Here is a 23138-nt window from a genome sequence, read left to right on the forward strand (position 1 = left end):
TGTATGACTTAGGAACAGCCAGATAGAAGACAGGCATAGGGCTAGGTGTGGGGAAAGGGCAAGAGCTTCCACACTCTGCCTCACTCTCCCAGCATCTCCACAGGTTCACCAACCAAGAAGCTCTCTGAACTCCCTTCTTTTGGGTGTTTATGGAGACACCATTACATGGTCACACTTGATTAACTTGTAGCCATTGGTGGCCACTGACCACTGGTGACTAACACAACCTCCAGCCCCTCTCCCTTCCCAGGAATTCAGAGGGTGGGACTAAAAGTTCCAAACATCTACTCCTGATTGATTCTCCTGGTTAACCAGTCCCCGTCTTCAGGTGCTTTCCAAAAGTCACTTCATTAACATAAATTCAATTGCAGTGGAAAGGGGGCTTCATATTTCACCTTTATTGCTTAGAAGAATTGCCAGAACTGAGGGCAAGAGACCAAATATTATGAATAGAAGATGTCCCTATTGCTCTTATCACTCAGGAAATGCCATGGGGTTGGGGAGCTCTGAGCCAGAAACCTTAGGCAAAGACCAAATATACATGAGAAATATATTTTGATCATCTGAATGATTATATATATATTTCTTATAAATCACAATATTGCAGGGGGTTAGGAAAGTTTTGTGTAAGAGGTGTGATTTGAGCTTGCCTGTGAAGGATGTAGCTAATATCTTAAAGGTAGAAATGGTAGGAGTGTGGGGGAATGTAGGGTGTGGGGGAAGTGTAGGGTGTATTCAGATTCCCCTGTTGTATTTCAAACATATTGCATAAAGTAGGCTGCAGGAGGAAGTCAGACAGAAAGACATGCTAGAGGTCAAAGTCCTTGAAAGCAAAACTGAGCAGCTGGAACTTAATTTTGTAGACAACTGCAATACTGATGATTTTTGAAGAAAGAAGTAAAGTGAAGAAACCTATCCTTTAGGAAGCAGTTTAGCATATGGTTAAGAGCCGGTACTCTAAAGTCAGGCAAAACTGGGTGCAATCAATGAATATTTATTGAGCTCCTATGTTCCAGGGACTATTCTAGTAACTGGGGCCAAAGTAGTGATGTATATTGGCAAGACCTCTGCTCTCATGGTGCTGACTTTTCAGCTATGGACAGGAGAGATGAATGATAACACACACAAAGGCATTTTCTAGATAATTTAGGTAAGAGTGATGAACAAAATAAAACAGGGCAATATGATGATGACTGGCAGACACAGGTAAACTGCTTTAAATTTGATGGTTAAAAAAGGCCTCACTAATGACATGAAGTTTGAGTTAAGACATGAATTACATGATGGGATGATCCATGTGAATATCTGAGGCAAGGTCTCCCAATCAAAGCAAAGAGCAGATTTAAAGGCCCTTGTGGGAATGAGCATGATGTGTTCCAAAAACAGACAGAAGGCCTGCTTGGCTGGACTGAAATAAATAAAGGGGACACCTGCATGAAAGTAAATTCTAGAAGGAGGCAAGGGTCCGATTACATTTGTCTTTGTAGACCACGGTGAGGATTTTGTTTTTATTCTGCTTGTAATGGGAAGCCATCAGAAGAGATCTCATGATATCATATGGTTCATATTTTTAAAAAGGTGGCTCTGGCCAATGTTGAGAATATGTATGGAGTATACATAGAATTAGAGGACTCAGGACATGTTTTAAAGGTAGTACAGGAAAAATTTGTTCAAAAGCTATTGTTTCTAGTTATTTGACTTTGAACAAATTGCTTAACCTCACCTCAGTGTTCACATCTGTAAAAAAAATGATATAATGGTAATGACCTTAGAGAGCTGTTGTGAAGATTAAATTAAAACTCCACATAATAATACAGCTAACACTACATCACACGTACTCTTTCAAGGATAGCAGCTGTTATTATTACTATTCTGACAGTGATAATAACTTTGGATTGGACTTGTGAGTAACTGCAGGCATGATGATCTGTTAGGAGGCTATTGTGATTATCCAGGTGAGTCAAAGTGAGAGGCTGGAATAGGGCAATGGAAAGGAAAAGTGGGAAAGTATCATGTTAATAAATTTAATTAATGCACACCAAACATTTAATTTAAGTGGGAATACTTAATGACATATTCAAATGACTAATAAAGTTTAACGCTAGTATGTGCAGAGTCAAAACTCACTTCTGTGATGAGACTGGAAATAAAATTGCTAATGCTGTATTTTCTCTCCCTTAATTCCTGGTTAACTAATGACTTTTCTATATATCATTTCCTATCACAGAAAACCATCATTCATTTAAAGTATGCTGTTAGACGTGGTCAAAATATATCAACAGAGACTTCAGATGAAATGGTGGTGGATGCATTGCACTCTCCTTCAACTCTGTACTATAACTAAAATCTTCTCAGGCTATGTCTGAACTTGAGGTGATTCTCTTGTATTCATAAATAAAAATAAAAGTCGACCTTCTGTTTGTTGTTTTATGTTTGGGGTGAATCTGGTTACCTTATCAACGGAAATGAATTGTTGATAGTATTGGTAATTTTCTTCTAACATTATATGAGTTACTAGATAAGCCACCATCCTTGGAATATGAAAGGACAGTTTTAGTTTATTCCGTTCTGTTTTCTGATGTTGATCGCTCATGACAGACCTCGAGAGACTGAAATTCAAAGGACTGGTCTAATATTTATGAAGTTTAATGCACAATTATCTAGGTGACAAAACATTATCCATAAAGGTTAAGGCTTATGAATATTAAAACTTTGAAGAGTTCTTTGGCAGGTGTGAATTTTTATCAATTCTTTCCTTATAGATGAGTGAAAAGAAGCCAGATTTAAAATATATGAATCGCCAGGCAAAGGCAGATAGGACTCAGAAAAATTCTGGCTAACTCACCACTGCAATTGTTATTTAATTTTATTTTTTAACATTCAGGTTTTTGGAAAAACAATTAAAAAGTTGAATGAGAGGGAGAAAAGGAGTGGATTTGTTGTCTAGGTATTTTATAGAACATTCAAAAGACATTAACTAGTAAGGTAATACAATGGACATATGTGTTCTGATTCAAATGCTTTTAGAAAATGAAACGTTTTAATAAAAATCATGTAAGTGCAATCAAAGGAAACCTTGCCTATGAGCAAGGTTTTAAACAAATAGTAACATATGCATTTTAAATGTGCTTTTGTCACCTAAATGTGCATATTCACAGTCATGAGTACTTTTCGTCAAGTACTAATATGTTAACAGCCTCAGAAGTCACACTGTTACTTACAAGCCCTCTCTATCACTCACTTGTGTGCTGCATGCTCAGTCGCTCAGGCCTGTCTGACTCTGTGACCCTGAAGACGGTGGCCCACCAGGCTGCTCTGTCCATGGGACTTCCTAGGAAAGAATACTGGAGTGGGTTGCCATTTCCTTCTCCAGGGGATCTTCCTGATCCAGGGGTCTAACTGGTGGCTTCTGTGCCTCCTGCATTGGCAGGCGGATTCTTTTACCACTGAGTCACCTGGGAAGCCGTATCAGTCACTACTTCTTGCTTAACTGAACTTGGGGATTGTAACCTTTTAATGTTCCTGCTGTTGGTATTTAGGTTTTATTTCTCTGTGGTTTTCTACTTCTCAGTTTGGGAAGAGAGGCTGTGAAGTGCTTTGCCATATCCGTGTACACCTTTCAAATGGAAAATTCATAGGAAGCAAATGAATATCTTAATGCTGTAGGCTGAGCCCTTTTTATAAAGAAAGGTAGGGGATTGAACATGAAAGACAATTTGGGGCTCCTTTTGTTCTTCTTTTATGTTTGCTTCTATCCACTCGGTTTTAATCTGTGGAACTCAAGGCTGCCTCAAGGGCATCAAATATTCGGTAAAGATAAACTGCCAATTCTTCACCTTCTGGGAAAGTTGTCAGGTAAGTGAACTGTCAAGGGCAATTATTTTTTCTGATCTTAAGTAGATAATTAGCTCCCAACATTCCTTCTTTAACAATTTCCTCTCACAGTCAAGTGTACCCTCAAATCTATACAATTAAGGTGAATCAAGAAAAGAATTCCCATATCCTATTTCTAGAATTACTTTTAGATAGAATCATATTGTAACATATATGCTGTCTGAGCTATGAAGATTTTGTGAAATATATTTTAATAACATCAATGGTCAGGCATTTATGCTAGAAATTTTATACTGTATTCATTCTTATAAGTACCCTTTTGACAGGAAAATTATGAATCTTATTTTACAGATGAGAAAACAAACTTAGAATGATTAAGTTCGTTGCCTAAATCACAGATCTTGTATGTGGTCAACCCTGGATTTGAATCCAGTTCTGCCTAATTCTAAAGATTTTTCTCACTAATATAATAAATACACTGCAGATCTTCCAGTTGGTTACACTTATATGATAATATTATCTTGTTTATATTTCTCTCTCTCTCTTGATCCCAGTATGAAAGCTTCATAAGAACAGGGACCTGATCTTTCTTGTTTGTTACTGCGACCCCAGGACCCAGAAAAGTTTCTGGTATATCGTGGCCACTCAGTAAATATTATTGCATGAAAATAATCATGAAAGGTTTTTTGGTTAATTTCAAATTAGATAGTTGTACAAGAAGAACTAGAAATGAGTGCTACAGGGGTGATCAGTGGGATGTATTACCGTAGGTTGGAAGCTATGACAATAGTATAAACTATAGACATCCAAAAAGGAGTGCATACAACTCAGGGATGAGTTCAAAATAATATCCTTGGAGGGATAAAAAACATGTTAGAAATTTTAATATATTTTTTGTTTTAGCTCATCTTTTTTCAATTTTGGTTTTCACATTTTATAATATATACAATATTGCAGTAATATATGTGGCATAATATACATAATACAGTAATATATAATAACATACAATAATATGGACAGTAATGTAATATACACAGTATTATAATACAATACATACATGTGTATATGTGGAGGGGGGTAGGTGCTTAAACATTTTTACTGCCAGCTGTGCTTGGAGAGCTGTGGTCCAGAAGGAGAAATAAAAATATGGAGATATCAATATAATTCAGTGTTCTACCTGCTAATAGATGTCTAGACAAAATGCTTCAGGAAGAAAGATAAGGGAATGGCAAACACTTACTGATTTTGTCAAGACAGTGGCGGTGGTGACACTGATGCACAGGTATGTTGGGGAAGGAGGTCAGAAAGTTGCACAGAGAAGATGACAATTTCAACATAATCCTGTGGCAAAGGCAGGTGAAATGGGAATTTTCAGGGAGAGAGAACACTTGCAAAGGTCCAGAGGTATAACTTTTTAAAAATTGAAATATAGTTCATTTGCAACATTGTGTTAGTTTCAACTGTACAGTAAAGTGGTTCAGTTATACATATATATGTAAATGTATATATATATATATATATATGTATGTATGTATGCAATGCAATGCAATTACTCTCTCAGTCCTGTTTGACTCTTTATGATCCCATGGACTGTAGCCTGCCAGGGTCCTCTGTCCATGGAATTCTCCAGGCAAGAATGCTGGAGTGGGTAACCATTCTGTTCTCCAGGGGATCTTCCCAAGACAGGGATTGAACTTGAGTCTCCCACAATGTAGGCAGACTCTTTACCATCTGAACCACCATGGAAACACACTATAAATATACATGTATATGTATCTATTCTTTTTCAGATTGTTTTCCATTATAGGTTATTACAAGATACTGAGAATACTTCCCTGTGCTATAGAGTATAACTTTCTTGATATGCTGCAGGCACTATAAAGCATATCTAGACTGCCTAAGCAGAGACCGTAGAATAGGCAGTAGAATGGGGATTATGTGCATGCTCAGTCGCTCAGCTGTATCTTACCCTTTGTGACTCCATGGACTGTAGCCTGCCAGGATCTGCTGTCCATGGAATTTTTCTGGCAAGAATGCTGGAGTGGGTTAGCCATTCCCTTCTCCAGGGGATCTTCCTGACCTAGGGATTGAACCCAAGTCTCCTGCACTACAGGCAGATTCTTTACCATATGAGCCACCAGGGAAGCCTTGGATTACATGCACCTAACATATAAAGGAGGAGAAGGCAATGGCACCCCACTCCAGTACTCTTGCCTAGAAAATCCCAAGGACAGAGGAGCCTGTGGGTTGCGGTCTATGGGGTCACACAGAGTTGGACACAACTGAAGCAACTTAGCAGCAGCAGCAGCAACATATAAAGGCACATTGAAGCTGAGTGCTCATGTATTAATAAGCTAGGTAGGGTGTATGGTAAAAAAAAAAAAAAAAAAAAAAAAAAAAAAAAAAAAAAAACAAAAACAGAGCTCACTTAGTGAACTAGACTACAGGTAATAACATTCTGAACCCGGGTGACGACTACGGAGTGTGAAGAAGATATCTTCAAGCACTATACCAGGTGAAGGATTAAAGGGACAGTGGAGAAGACTGAGTTAAAGGTGACTTCCAGATTTCAATCTCGGATGAGGTTACTATAACATTGGCATATAAGGTCATCCTGAGGAGAGGAGGGCTTTTTTTTTTGTTTGTTTTTTTAATTGGAGTATAGTTGCTTTACAATGGTGTGTTAGTTTCTGTTGTACAAAGAAGTGGAAGTAGACCAGCTGTGTGTATACATGTAGTCACAGCCTCTTGGACCTCTCTCGCCCCCTTCACCCCACCCCCACCCCACACTTCTAGGTCACCATGGAACACTAGGCTGAGCTCCCTGTGCTATAGAGCAGGTTCCCGCTAGCTATCTGTTTCACACAAAGTGGTGTATATGTGTCAATGCTGCTCTCTAACTGTGTCCACCCTCCTCCTCTCCTGCTGTGTCCAACATGTCCATTCTCTACTTAGGAGGGCAGTTTTTGGAGGTAAGATGATTTTGGATAAATGACAGGGTCATCCATGTGTAAATGGCCAATAGGGAACTGGAGATATGAGATGGGAACTCTGGAAGAAATCAGGGTAGGAACTGAAATTTGAGAACCATTCTCATTATTGGTTCATCAAACATTTATGGGCACATACTCTGCTAGGCACTATGCTAGATACTGGGGCTGACGTAGGAAAAAGACAGATGTCACACTTAGCCCTCAATATGCTTATCTTATACTCAACAGAGAGAGACAGACAATTAACGAGGAAAATGTTTGTACACAATTACAACTCATGATAAGTGTGTAGAGGAGCAAAATTTGTCACCCAAAATATCTCTTTGGCATGTGGATTATTTTCAGCTGAAAACAATCAAGACCCAAAAGACTCAGGAAGAACATGTGACCTTCCCCCTAATTGCCTTTAGAAGTAGAGGAAGTATTCTAGGCAGGGAGCTATCACCACAGATAACTACAGCATGAGCTAGGTTTGTAAGTGGGGAGAAACCTAGCAAAATCTGTTGGTTAAAATTCCTCTTTGTCCCACCCTCTGTGCTTGGCTCAGCAAGTATCTGTTGATTAAACATTTGCTTCTCCATTTCCATGTCAATTGCCTTCCCCCTACATATGAGGTCCTAAACCACTTCCCTCAAGCCTTCCCCCTACCTATGAGGTTCTAAACCACTACCCTCAACACCCTCTTCCGTCTTTAGCTGAAGATTGCCTTTAAGGTGAGGGTTCCAGCCATTCTGGCTCATAACTCAGTTTCTTAGGCCTTTCTCATGCATAAATGTTATTAAACTTTTGAGTGATTTTCTCCTATTAATCGGTATCATGTCAATTTAACTCTTAGATCAGCCAGAAGAACATTGAAGGGTAGAGGAAAATTTCTTCCTCCCCGACAAGTGCTATGAAGGGTGGCCTGCTTGAGATTAGGTGATCAAAGAAAGCCTCTGAGGAAGTGGCAGTTAACCCAAGAGCTGATCAATGGGATAGGATCAGCTAGGCAGAGTAGAAAAAAGAACAATCTAGGAAGAGGGAACAAGCAGGTTTGGATGTGGGACACACCTTGGTGTGCTGTGGGACTAGAAAGAAACCCAGTGTGGGACTTCGCTAGTGGCCTAGTGGTTAAGGCTCCGTGCTCCCAATGCAGGGGGCATGGGTTTGATCCCGAGTCTGTGATCAAACATGATCCAGCATGCCATGTAGCATGGCCAGAAAACAGTGTGACTTGGAGCTACTGAGCAAGGGACACAGTAGCACAGTATGAAGCTGGAGAGGAAGGCAGTAGCCAGATCATGGGGACCTTGAAAGCCACATAAGAAAACCTGACATTTTATTCTTCTTGGAGTAGGAAGTTATTGAAAGGTTTTACCTGTAGACAATAAAATGATCTATATTCCTTTGGGCTATAAAATACAGATAGTTAAAGCATCAAAAACAGGCCTTCTCAGAAGAAGAGAGAATAAACACAGAAATAAGAGGCTGAGGGCTGAGCCTTAAGGGCATGCCTCTCATTAGAATATGATGGGAGAGAGAGGAGCCAGCCAAGAGGAAGAAGAGTGTTCAGAGAAGCAGGAAAGGTGTCATGGAAATCCATGAAAGAGAACGGTTCACCAAAGGGTCTGGTCAGCATTGTTAAATGCTGAAAAGATTGTGAGGAGGAATGAAGTCTGAAGAAAATGTCTATAGATTGAAGGAAACCATTTTGAAAGGGTAACTTCTATAGAGAACAATGAAGCTATAGGTAATTAAGTAGAAAACACACTTCTAAGAATACATTAGTCAGTGGAAGGATAAAATAAAATGATGTGTTTTAAAATGGGCAGAAGAACAGACTAGACATTTTTTCAAAGAATATACACAGATGGCTAACAGACACATAAAAAGATGCTCAACATTGCTAATTATTAAAGAAATGCAAATCAAAACAATGAATGGTTATCATCAAAAGGAACACAAATGAACAAATGTTGGAGAGGATGTGGAGAGAAGGGAACCCTTGTGCACTGTTGGTGGCAATGTAAATTGGTACAGTCACTATGGAGAACAGTATAGAGGTTCCTCACAAAACTAAAATTAGAACTACCATATCATCTAGTGATTCCACTCTAGGGCATATGTCCAGAAAACCTGAAACCACTAATTCAAAAAGACACATACACCCCAATGTTCATAGCAACTCTATTTACAATAGCCAAGATATGAAAGCAACCTAAGTGTCAATCAACAGACTAATGGGTAATGAAGATGTGGTGTGAAAGTGAAGTGAGTTGCTCAGTCGTGTCTGACTCTTTGTGACCCCGTGGACTGTAGCCTACCAGGCTCCTCCGTCCATGGGATTCTCCAGGCAAGAGTACTAGAGTGGGTTGCCATTTCCTTCTCCAGGGGATCTTCCCTACCCAGGGATTGAACCCAGGTCTCCTGCATTGTGGGCAGACGCTTTAACCTCTGAGCCACCAGGGAAGCCCGAAGATGTGGTGTGTATATATATATATATATATATATATATATATATATATATATACACACACACACACACACACACATACATATCTATATATCTCTATATATCTATATAATTCACACACAATGGAATATTACTCAGCCATAAAAAGGAATGAAATGTTGCCTTTTGCAAGAATGTTGATGGGCCTAGACAGTTTTATGCTTAGTGGAATAAGTCAAAGAAAGACAAATACTGTATGTTATCCCTCGTATGTGGAATCTAAAACACAAAGCAAATGAATGTATACAGGAAAACAGAAACCGACTCATAGATGTCGAAAACAAACTAGTGGTTACCAGTGGGAAAAGGGAAGAGGGAGGGGCAATATAGAGGTAGGTGATTAAGAGAGACAAACTACTGTGTATAAAGTAGATGAGCAAAAAAGGATGTATTGTATAGCACAGGGAATTATAGCCATTATTTTGTAACAACTTTAAATGGAGTACAATCTAGAAAAATACTGAATCATTATACTGTACCCCGAAACTAATATGATACTGTAAATCAACTAAACTTCAATTTTTAAAAAACCCTTAAAAAGTAGAATGAAGGGTAGAATTAGCAACTTCAAGCAACGGTCTTTTCAGCCTAGTGGAGCTATGTGGGAAGCTGGATTTGGGTGCAGCCTAAGAGAAGGGCAGGGATAGTGGGAGAGGTGAAAGGAGGAAAATGAAAATGTTTGAAAAACACTTGAAATATTAGCAGATAATTCAGAGGCCAAGAGCCTGGAGCATATTGAAAGAGATGTGGCCAAGATCACAGGTGCTAGTGTTAAGTTTTAAAGGAAGATTCTCTTTCCTCCAAGACTGGAGAAAAGGATGAGAGAGTAGATATAGTTTCAGAGGGCAGAAAGTTTAGGGAGTTCACAACAGCTGACACTGATTTTTCAATCAAAATTAACAACACACACTAATGTATTATAAATCTCAATAAAATAAAGTCTGTTTCAAGGAAGGAAACTTGGGTTATCTTGTTTGCTTTATTTTGTTTCTGATATTCCCTGCAGTAGCTAATGGTATTTTGTACATGGTAGGTGCTCAATTAACAGAGGTTGGTTGTTTGATATATCTATTCTCAAGGAATTTACAACTGGGAACAACCAAATTATATATGCAATATATGGTAATTTCCAAAAGAGTGACTCTGCTAATAAATATTGCGGGATTTAAAAAGAAGGAAGTGTACTTGTAGACTGAGCTGATGTGGTAATGTTTCATACAGAAGGGGAGTTGTTATCTGAATCTTAATAATTGCCTAGGATTTAAATGTGGGCCTTCCCTCATGGCTAAGATGGTAAAGAATCTGCCTGCAATGCAGGAGACCTGAGTTCAATCCCTGGGTTGGGAAGATACCCTGGAGAAGGAAATGGCAACCCACTCCAGTATCCTTGCCTGGAAAATCCCTTGAAAGGGGGAGCCTGGCAGAGCTCCATGGGGTCGCAAAGAGTCCGACAGGACTGAGCAACTAACATTAGGATTTAAATGCAGATTTTGTAAAAACAAAACAAATCTAGAGGGGAGCATTTTCTATGTCAGGTCTTGGACAGTGAACTTACAGCGAATTGGGAAGATCTGACCACTTTAGGAAATATGGGAGAAAATCAGCCAGAGGTTATTCAAGACATAGCTGAGATTTAAAAACAGAAGGATCCAGGGGACAAAGGGATTTGAACCTGTGTCAGGAGGCTGGGAGTTTAGGAGTCTTTTGTTTTGGAGAGCATCCTGCCAAATTAAATGTGAAATTAGGCATTTCAGTCTAATTTGGAATGAAAGTCAGGAAACTTCATTCTATTGTCATTTCCAGATTCATCCTTGTCAAGTCAAGATATAATTCTGTTATTACCCTGCTCAAAAATTCTCAATGGTTCCCTAATGCCTACACAATTAATATATAGACTCAGTGGCCTAGCACTGAAAGGAATTCACAAGTAAGGTTCCAAGTATTTCCAGGCTTGTTTCCAGTTATACCATATACACACCACATACCCTTGCCAATTCAACTAGGAGCTGTTTCCTGATCATGCTATGTGCGTCCTGTCTCTATTTCTCTTCCCATGATACTAACTCCACCTCTACCTTGATGTGTGTCAAAACCTTATCCCCCTTTAAAGACCTATTTCCCATGCCAGCACCTCCTCTATAAAATCTGTCCTACTCCTTCCCACCAGGGAGATTTTCTCTCTTCTGTTAATTCCCATAGCATTTGGGAACTCATATATAATGGATCTTATATTGTAGTTATTTGTAAGGTCACTTAATTCCTCATCTTACCTTCTAATTCCTACTAAATTTCATATTACTTGGTGACAAGATCTAGATACTGTTTATTTTTTATTCCCTTTTGAACCTAGCATAAACAGTTCTTGACTCAGACTGATGAAGAATTAGAGTGAGGCATTGGAAAAGACTCTGATGCTGGGAGGGGTTGGGGGCAGGAGGAGAAGGGGACGACAGAGGATGAGATGGCTGGATGGCATCACCGACTTGATGGACGTAAGTCTGAGTGAACTCTGGGAGTTGGTGATGGACAGGGAGGCCTGGCGTGCTGCAATTCATGGGGTCGCAAAGAGTGGGACACGACTGAGCGACTGAACTGAACTGAGGGGTGGATGTAGCTGGGAAAGCATCAGTGAAAGTTGTCCCTAATAAGAGCTATCCCAACCTTTGTCTTGGTGATTTCTCTGAAATTTAGACTCATTGACTCTTTAGTGTTAATTTTTGATGTGCTAAATTTTGACACATGCTAGTCATTCTCATTATCACTATTTATAAGCAGTGTAGCGATTTTCTATTGGAGCACTAATAGATCTTATGATCATTTTTGAGTTATAAGTATACTGAGCAAATAGTGTACTAAGTAATATTTCTCATATGATATATGGAGGCAGCATAATAGAGTGGAAAGAGGGAACGCTTTGAATTTCACTGAACTTCACTTTGGATCCTTGCTGTTCCGTTTAATAGTTATGTGTAGTTCTGTTGCTTGCTTAACATTTTTTTTTCTGGTCAGCTGATTTTCCTTGTAGCAAATTACTTCTTTCCTGTTATTATTCCATGGGGCTTGAGGTATGGCTAACAATCCTCCCCATCCTCCTCTGCACTTCCAAAGGAAGACATGGGACATAGGTCTCGCCGATCGCCATATCCCTTCTCTCTGGCTAATGCCACACTGATGAGACTCAACTGGGAAAAATGAAACCCTCTGTCTGTTGAGAAAATGGGATGTATGACTGAAACTGATGGTTGTCCGTCACCTCTCTATAACCAGGATCAAGTTTGTCTAAGAACAAAGCCAATGTGGAGAATAGCAGAGCTCAGTGACTGAGATAAGTGAATGAGACATGGTGACATAATTCAGCTTCTGGATCTGGCTATGCGTGTATTTGTGCTAAATTGTTTCAGCTGTGTCCGACTCTTTGTGACTGTATCCCGCCAGGCTTGGCTGTCTAACGAATCTCCAGGCAAGAATACTGGAGTGGCTTGCCATGCCCTCCTCCGGCAGATCTTTCTGACCCAGGGATCGAACCCACGTCTCCTGCATCTTGTGCATTGGCAATTAGGTTATTTACCAATAGAGCCACCTGGGAAGCCTGGATGTGGCTCTAGGCAAAGGCACACACCCCCTTCCTTCTTTATCCTCTACTCCCTTAGACTTTGGGAATAGGAATAGGAACATCGCTCAGTCGTGCCTGACTCTTTGCGACCCCATGGACTGTAGCCTACCAGGCTCCTCTGTCCATGGGATTTTCCAGGCAATAGTACTGGAGTAGATTGCCATTTCCTTCTCCAGCGGATCTTCCTGACCCAGGGATTGAACCCGGGTCTCCTGCATTGTAGACAGACGCTTTACTGTCTGAGCCACCAGGGAAGTTACATGAATTAATGAACAACTTGTTTATTCCTTAAATCAATTTGAGTTTATTTTACTTGTAATCAACTAATAATAAATAGATATATCACATGACCTTGGGCAAGTTATTAACAATCTCTCTGAGGCTCAGGTCATCTATAAAAGGGGAAGAATCCTGTTAACTATCACACTGGGAATATTCGGAAGTTCAACTGTATGTGAAATATAAGGGAGAGCATTTTGACAACTATAAATGTTTGTAAAAAAAGAGGATAGGTATTACAGTCTTTCATCCAAGGGGGGGAAAAAAACCACATTGTTTACTATGATTATGTTTTCTTTAAAAAACAAAGAAACATTATTCATTTGACCAATATAGACAATGGAAATGCAAAAGCTCATGCCCAAACTGTTACAGTTAAATATCTCACCACAAGATTTCTCTTTGATGACTAAAATCACAGATTTTTTTTTCTAAAAAGCACAGAACATGAAAACCTATTTATTATTCCACCTAGAATATAGAATATGCAAGAGCTAGCATTTAACTTTAAGGCTGGTTCTTAAAAGCCTGCATAAAAGTTTTGAAATAAAGATTTGTTACTGTCTCATATCCTCCACATTTTCAACTTTTCACTTTGAGTATAGGTTGTAAATACGTTGTTAGAGCAAAGCATTTAATGGCAAAATTCAACCTTGGAACATCACATTAGTCATTCAAAGCAGACATATTTGAAAACTGGTTCAAATACTGTTTCTACCACTTCTTTCCTCCTACTCCTTTCCTTATATAACATATTATCTTTGAACCAGACACTTAAATAATATTCTGAAAAAGTTAATGCCATTGCCAATGAAGCCTAATTTATAACCTGGCACCTTCAGGACCTAGAAGCAGCTGCATTATTTAAATGTTTCAATGATAGCGAAAAATTTGCTTGTGAGATTGGCTATGTAGGTGTGGGATAGATGGAGAACCTATGTATGAACCATGAACCTACTTTGGGTCTTAGAAATCTATCCTGAAGTTTTCAAACCCAAGGACTGCATGTTTAATTTTCATTTGTTTTGTAGTAAAGGACTGACATGAAGATATAAGTTGTGCTTGCAAAATTCTATTTTAAGGTCCAGAGATGAGCTAGCACAGCAGAATAATATTTAGAAAGTAAGCATGGGGAGTTTAAACAATTGTCTTCTTTATGTTAGAAAGATGGTCTTGCTCTTAATTTTTTCCATTCACTTTCACTGGATGCTAAGAAATGCAATATCTTCAGGGGGAAAACCGGTCTGTGTGCCACAGTATGCTATGCAAATGAATCCTGTAATGAATAAAAAAAAACCATCACTCATGCATCTATGAATATAGTTTCTTCTATTTGATATAGAGCCTGATGTACCATCCTTTTCTTTTTCCCCTTGACATCTGTGAAGTATATACCAGCAACTTAAAAAAAAAAATCCATAAGGTGCTTTCCTCTTAATACAGGTGTGAGGAAAGCAAATATATTAACTCAGTATTCACCAGGAGTTTTTCTTTTACTATATATAATTTGATAGAATCCAGAAACATTTTGTTCTTTCCAAATGAATCCACCAATGGGTAAGAAAGGTTTTGACACATTCCTCAATACCAGAAGAATATAAAATAATCAAAAAATAATAGCATCTCTCTGTGGGTCCCTGTTCAGACTGAAACATATCTTTCCGCATGGAGCCATGGAAGTGTAGCTTTTTAAGGTAGTGTCAATAAACAGATAAAGCTCCTCATCCTGCATGCAGTTGTTCTGATTGCTTCATATCCAGCAACCACAGACATCCTTTTTACAAAAGAGGTGTATACTGACTGTAATGATGATGAAGCTGAGCATGAGAAAGCTCATCATCATTTAAGATGAACTTATCACCTCAGAACCAAGATGTGGTAGACACAGGATTGAAAAGTCAGTCTGAAAAGAATATAACAAGTTGGTTTGACATCTCAGTGTTCTTAACCACTGCGTTGTCTTACCTCTCAAGCAAAAAGTGACTTACTATTTTAGCAGAGTGCCTTTTCTACAAGAAGATTCCAACTTTTGCTCTTAGAAGTAGTCACGCAAGATCCCCTCACCTCCACCTCTCTTGCCGATTCCGTATTTCTCTACCTTCTGCCACGAACAACAGTAATGATTTTTCAGGGCGACCATCAAAGGACAATGAATGTCAACGTTTTCAAAATATGAGAACTAATCTTGAGAGAAGGAAGAGAGGACTTGTTCAAGGTCAGATAACCAGTTGGAAACAGTACAAGTACCAGCACAAATCTGCTTGTTCATTCCAGTGCTATCTCTAAAGAGAAAACAAAATCTCACAACACAGTGGGTAGTTTCTTATCCATGACAGGCTAGTCATCTATATCTATACAGATATATATCTATTATGAGGTCAATTTAATAAATGAGGATTCAAACACACCTGGAGCATCAGAGCATTGTTTAAGTACAATATTAATCTCAAAGGTATCAAACTATCTTTTTCCGAACCTAACGCTGGAGTTTTCTCCTCCAAACATGTTCCTTCCGTGTTGCTCCCTATTTCTGGAAGTAGTTACTTATCACTGTCAGGGCACAGAGAGCAGAAGGAGATCTAGGTTCTCAGAACCTGGCATCTTGGAGCAGGGTCCATACAGAGCTGGCACGGAGATTATCAAGGAGGGGACGCAGCAGCCTCAGTGAAGGGCCATTTTGAGGAAGGTTTGGACTGGAAGCAAACTGGAAGGAGTCTTGCCTTCTCTCCTGGCCGCCCCTCAGCTTTCCTTGAGCGCCCCCTAGTCTCAGCGTCTAGTGGGGCATCAGCGGCAAACGAAGCAGCGCTGCCATTGTTTGCAGTGCCAGCCGCAGCAGCATCCGAAGGCATCAAAGGAGAACAAGAAGGTGAGTGTGAGAGGCTATAACTTAATACCTGCAGCTTAATAACTGGCACAAAGGATTGTAGTGAAAGACACGTTTCTTTCCTTTCCTGCACCCCTGCACCTTCATTAGCATGTTTGTAACCATCCTCCAGATGAAAGCGGAAGGAACAATTGTTTCTATGGAAGGTGCTTAGCCGCTTTAGTCACGTCCGACTCTGCCACCCCATGGACTGACTGTAGCCGGCCAGGCTCCTTTATCTATGAAATTCTGTAGGCAAGAATACTGGAGTGGGTTGCCATTTCCTTCTCCAGGGGAATCTTCCCAACCCAAGATGGAATCCACCATATCTCCTGCATTGGCAGGCGGATTCTTTACCACTAGCGCCACTAGTGTTTTGTCTTTTTTTTTTTTTAATTGAAGTATAGTTGGTTTACAATTTTGTGTTAGTTTCAGGTGTACAGCAAAGTGAGTCATATATATATATATATATATATATATATATATATATATATATATATATTCTTTTTTGATCTTATCTGTTAAATTCCCTTGCCTGATCTTCAGATCTCTTGGCCTAATGGAGTTCTGGCTTCCATCATGCTATTGAAACTACTCTAATAGCTTTTTATAACTCTTTCTTTGCTAAATCCAGTGCTCGTTTTAATTTTCTTTGGTATGCAGTATTGTTGACAATTTCCTCCTTAAAACTCTGTCTGAAGCACGGTATCTCTTTTTGTTTCTTTCTGTCCAGTGCCACCTTTTTCTCTGCTTTCCCCACCCCTCTATCCCCCTTCCCCCACAAGGCTTGGTGCTCTTTGGAGTTCTGGCTGAGATTCCTTTCTGTTTTCACCTTTTTTGGAGGGGGCGGGAGTGATTTTACCCAGTCCTCCAATTTTAGCTGCAACCTATACATCAATGGGTCTCTTATCTGTTTTGGTCACCCAGACTTATTTTGTGAAATCTGGTTGCATCTGTCTCTCTCTTGAATGGTTCTGCCTGAATGACCCATTGACATCTCAGATCTAAAATGTCCAGAACAAAACTCATTATCTTCTCTCCATGAAACCTCTTCTTCTTTCTGCATTCTCTTTCTTAAATTAACAATATCAGTGCCTATTAAATCACCCAAACTAAAAACATGCAGTCATATATATCAGTGCTCTCACTGCTCAGTTGCTCAGTTGTGTCCTACTCTTTGCTACCCCACGAACTGTAGCCTGCCAGGCTCCTCTGTCCATGCAGTTGTACAGGCAAGGATACTGTAGTGGCTTGCCATTTCCTTCTCCAAGGGATCTTCCCAACCCAGGGATCCAACCTGGGTCTACTGCATTGGCAGGCAGAGTCTTTACCACGGTGCCACCTGAGAAGCCCATATCATCCACATCTTCTTTATTGGAAGAATAAGTATCTTCTTCATCCATTCATCTGGTGGTTGACATTTAGGTTATTGTCTGTGTCATCTCCCTCTTTCTCTGTCTGAGTAAACTCCTAGTAATCCTGTGAGACCTAGCTCAACTAACCTAATTGTGTGGAGTCTTCCTTGACTCATCCAGAAAAAGTTTTCTTTCCAGTATTTCTTTTTCACTTTGCATTTACTTGTATTAGCATTCATCCCTTTGGATTGCACTTATTCTTTTACATCTCTGTCTCCCACACCACACCTATGGGCTCTCCAATGGCCAAAGGCCTTGTTTTAATCATCTTTGTATATATAGTACCTGGCATACAGCCAGGAACATTATAGAAACTTAAAAAGCATTTGTTAAGTGAATGAATAAATGAATTGATTCTTGTGTACAAGGGAAAACCCTCTGGGAAGAAGTTGTAACCTCACCTCACCCAACTTTTCTACTCAAGAAAGCATATTGGAAAGAAAGTGAATGAGGATAATTATGAATTGGCTAAACAAATCACTTACAGACTTTCCTCTTAAAAATATTATTGGAATATATTACTTGTAGCACACCTCAAAACTAATTTGAGATATAATGATGTATCATCATTCCTCAGTTGAGGATGGCTCTAAAAAGCCAGGGAAGTGCTCTTCCTGTTTCTCTGAAAATGTAGAACAGGAACAGGAACATCACTCAGTCGTGTTCGACTCTTTGCGACCCCATGGACTGTAGCCTACCAGGCTCCTCTGTCCACGGGATATTCCAGGCAATAGTACTGGAGTGGATTGCCATTTCCTTCTCCAGCGGATCTTCCTGACCCAGGGATCGAACCCGGGTCTCCCACATTGTAGACAGACGCTTTACCGTCTAAGCCACCAGGGAAGTCCCAAATACAAAGGTTATATAGTCAGGACCCTGCCTATAGTGAAGTGAAGTGAGCTCGCTCAGTTGTGTCCGACTCTTTGCAACCCCACGAACTGTAGCCCACCAGGCTCTTCCATCCATGGGATTCTCCAGGCAAGAATAGTGGAGTGGGTTGCCATTTCCTTCTGCAGGGGAACTTCCTGACCCAGGGATCGAACCTGGGTCTCCCGCATTGCGGGCAGGCGCTTTAGCCTCTGAGCCAATGGGGAAGATGTAGAGGTAGTGTTTTATTAGATTTGGAATTAAGCCTTACACGTTCCTTTTTAAACTTTTTTGGTCATGCTTTAATGTTTTGCACATGCACACACCCTGGAGCTTTTGATGATGGGTTCATTTTATAAATGTAGTGCATATATCAGTGCCCTTTCTAAGAAATGCAGCCCTTCAGGTCAGCACTCAGGTGTACTGCAAGGGTATTGGTATTCTATTTCTTGCTATACTTGTCCTGTGTGTAAACAGCATTTTTGCCCTTCTAGGGTCGTCATTGCAGGTCCCTCAGAAGATCATTTAATTTTTCAAAGAAATAATGAAAATAGCAAGGCTTTTTTTTGTTAAGAGAATTTAAGGGAAGTGTTTATAAGGTTTTGATCTGTGTTGAGAGGCTCCACTGGCTCTTTAAACTCTAAATTCTGCAATTTTATGATGAAACTCTTGCTCTGGGATAAAGGGAAAACAGATAATTTCTTCTTCTATTTTACTTACTTATTCTTCAAAATTAATTTTTTGAAGTATAGTTGATTTACAATGTTATATTAATTTCTGTTTTATAGCAAAGTGATTCAGTTATCAATATATATATTTTTCATATTCCTTTTTATTATAGTTTAGTATAAGATGTTGAATGTAGTTTCCTATGCTATGTAGTAGGACCTTGTTTTATTTCTTCTTAAAGGAGAAACTGAGTCAACTAGACATGGCATAGAGAGTGCAGTCATTGATTATTTTCACCTGTCCCTATAGAAAGTGAGACTCTGGCAGTACAACGCCCTCATCACGCCTCTTACAGTGTTCACAAATAATGAGAATTTAAGCATTTTGCATTCTCACTGAAGTGTATTCATACAGCAGATTCTGAACCTCGAATCCTTTTGGTTTCTGGGAAGTGAGACTCCTTTCTCGAAGAGAAGCCTCTTTTTCCTGTGCTAGTTTATGTGTGTGAGAGGACACAGGCAAACCGTCTCTGGGTTTTTCTGATGTTATTCAGAAGGCTCTTAGAAAACTCACCTTGTTTCTTAAGGAAAAAAGTAAGAAAGTCAAGGATCTGTATGGAAATAAACAACCTGGAAAGATAAAACTCAGAGTCCCTTTCAAAAGAGGGAGGGGTAGCACACGATATTGAAGCAATTGTTTTTTTCTTTTTCCTCCCTGAGAGAAGGCGGAAAGATGTCACCGAGTTTAATTAGGTCTTTGTATGATCAGTCACCTCATTGTGCCCTATTTTTGGAACTCTTAGGCTAAGTGCAATTTCTCTCCTGTTAATAGGAACCATGCACAAGCAGGTGAGACTAGCAAGCACTTTGCTCTGACAAGTCTGAAAAACATTGGACAGGACAAATAGTGGTCCATGTAAGTGCCATTTAAGGAGCCTTGGGCTGGAGCTCCCACACAAATTCAGCCCACAGGGAAAGGTCAGCAAAGGTGGGAAAACTACAGATCACACCTGCCATCTGATTATCAGGATTCCACCAAAGGAAGCTTAGAATCTTCCCTTCGGCAGTCTGATAAGGGCATAGCATTTGTGTTACATGATTTTATTGGGTACTGTGTGGAAGCTTAATAGACTTATTGCACTGAGAAAATGAAGGAAATCGCTTCAATTTCACTATCCTAAAAAATATGATTTTTCCCAGCTTATTGTGGATATGGTGCAGGGTCTATGTTATGGGCATCTGCTGTTACTGCAGCAAGGGAAGCTCCTCATGATGAAGTCAGTACGTTGGCATCAGTGAAGCACGCACGTGTCTATCAAGTTTGGTATTCATCTCTGATGGCTTTCGGAAGCCAGAGAGCTCTTTTCAAGTCTAAACATTTTGTGAATGTTCTGCCTTTGACACTGCTGACCTTCTTAGCCCCCTTCTTGGTGTCCATATAGATCAGTGATCACGGTGACAATCTCATTTTGAGGACAGAGGAAAAGAATTATTACCAACCAGTGTGTCTTTTGACCTTCCCAGACATACATAATGAAATGACTAGATTTCTCGGTACAGAAGAAATAAGAAAATTGGAGTGGCCTTTTTTCCTCTAGTTGTGTCCTGTTAAGGGCATATTGCTTATTTAAAACATTAACATTAGATATTGCCCCTGGGAAGAAAAGCAGAGGGAAAGCTAGAATTTGGTACCTTCCAGCTCTGCAGTGCCTTACTAGGTTAGTATGAAGAAGCTATAAAAAGAAAGAGCTGTCTTACTGGGTTCATGGGTAACCTGTTGGTAAATCAGTCTCCCTTTCCTTAGAAGTATTTCTTTATTATGTCATGGTTCACAGGACATGAAGAAGTAGGGATTAGTTCATTATATACATATAATTTTTCTTATTTTGATTTTCTTATTTTTCCTTTTCTCTCTTTCCAGTATCTTCTTCTGCACCCCCTCAGCTCTGGCATTCTTCATGTCACCTCCAACTGTGTTCACGTGGGCATGGCTGGCTCATAATTTTAAATGACTAGTGCTAGGTGGATAAGCAAGTAGATTCTCTGTCCTGTGGCCTTCACTCCAAGCAGTAATATTTTCAGTGCTTATCCTTAGATTATTTTTTATTATCCTTATTTTTTGCAACCTATCTGAACTTCTCTGGCCTACCCAAATCTCTCAGCCTAGAAATCCCTGAAGACCTGGCTATTCTTTAAAATTTTAATTCTTATTTTTAGTTAAGTAGGAACTACATGGGCTTCTGTGGTGGCTGAGAGAGTAAAGAATCTGCCTGCAATGCAGGAGGCCTGGGTTCGATCCCTGGGTTGGGAAGATTCCTTGAGGAGGGCCTGGCAACCCATTCCAGTATTCTTGCCTGGAGAATCCCTGTGGACAGAAGAGCTTGGTGGGCTACGGTGCATGGGGTCACAAAGAGTCAGACACAACTGAGCGACTAAGCACAGCACAGAGCACAGGGACTACATATGTCTTCTGGTAGATAAGTATTTTTAATTCCACTATTTTGAAAGAAACAATGTATTGTAGAGGAAGGGGTGTTGAGCTCGATGTGTGTGTGGTAAGTCACTTCAGGTGTGTCCGACTCTGCAAACCTATGGACTGTCCCTTGTCCATAGCATTCTCCAGGCAAGAATCCTGGAGTGGGTTGCCATGCTTTTCTTCAGGGGATCTTCTGGATCCATGGATCGAACCCATGTCTCTTATGACTCCTGCACTAGTAAGCAGATTCTTTACCACTAGTGCCACCTGGGATGCCCATTGACCTGGGAACCAGTGCTAACTTAGCTGTTAACTACCCATGTGACGTGGGTAACATTAGTTCAGTTCAATTGCTCAGTCATGTCTGACTCTTTGCAACTCAGTGGACTGCTGCACACCAGGCTTCCCTGTCCATAACCAACTCCTGGAGCTTGTTCAAACTCATGTCCATTGAGTGCTGCCCTCAATATGCCAGCAAATTTGGAAAACGCATCAGTGGCCACAAGACTGGGTAAGCTTAGAGTAGTCACTTATTTCGATCAGTCTCCGTTTCCTTATATAAAAAGAAATATCCACATCAGTCTGTGTGGTTTTTAAATTCACATTCAATAGATAATTTACAATGTCAGAAATTTATCTTTCTTTTACACAGATTGCATCTGAAATGTGAAATTTGGTGCACGTCAGAGAGAGTAGAGTATGTACTGGACAGGAGCAATTAGATATTCAAGCAGGAAATAGGTTGTGTGTGTTGTGTGTTTGTGTGTGTGTACATGCAAAACTGCATGTACAAATGCACTATAATGCCTTTAAAAATGATGTTGTTTTTTCATATTATATGAATAACACATGTTCTGTTTTGGTTATTTCTTGGTCTTCACAACCCCAAAACTTAGTGCCTTAAACAGCAACATTTTATTTATCATCTTTTTGTGAATAATTTGGCCTCAAATGGATGTTTCTTCTGGTTCATGTACTGAGACTTCAGTCATCTTAGCCTTCACTGGGTTAGAGAATCTGAGATGGCTCCACTTCCATGCCTTGGAGGGCGTGGCTGGAAGGCTGGACTCACCTAGGACACTGACGAAGTTGAGCCTCTTCCCTCCATGTAATCTTGGCTTTTCTCTCCATTTGTGATCTCTTTTTTCAGTTTCTCCATGAGTTTTCTACATGGTGGCTCACAGCTCCCAAAAGCACAAAAATGGAAGTTTTTAGGACTTTCTAAATCTTAGACTTTGTAATTTACACACTGCCTCTACTGCTTTATTCTTTGATTAGAAACAGTTACCCAGCCAGCCAAGATTCACAGGCATAGTTCTCTGAGGACCATTTTAGGAGATAAGCTATTTTATGCTCTTTATTTTAAAAAGAAGTTTGGAAAATACAGAAAATTGTAAATAAGAAAATAAAATTTATCCATGAATATTTTAAGATTTATTATGAAAAAAAATTGCAAAATAATATGCACCCTATAATACCACTTTGGATTAAAAATGTGTGCAGGTGCATATAAGCAAAAAAACCTTCAAGAAGAAAACCAAGAGATGACCCAGAGAGATGTTATGGGGAGGGAGGTGGGAGGGGGGGGTTCATGTTTGGGAACGCATGTAAGAATTAAAGATCTTAAAATTAAAAAAAT

General features: G+C 39.7%; 1 pseudogene; it reads left to right on the top strand.

Annotated features, from left to right (window-relative positions):
- LOC138930893 (uncharacterized) overlaps window positions 1-21025 on the top strand; it is a 41305-nt pseudogene extending 20280 nt beyond the window's left edge.
- The last annotated feature ends 2113 nt before the right edge of the window (window positions 21026-23138 follow it).

This window comes from Ovis canadensis, chromosome X, assembly GCF_042477335.2.
Source record: "Ovis canadensis isolate MfBH-ARS-UI-01 breed Bighorn chromosome X, ARS-UI_OviCan_v2, whole genome shotgun sequence".
In the NCBI taxonomy this organism is placed as follows: Eukaryota; Metazoa; Chordata; class Mammalia; order Artiodactyla; family Bovidae; genus Ovis; species Ovis canadensis.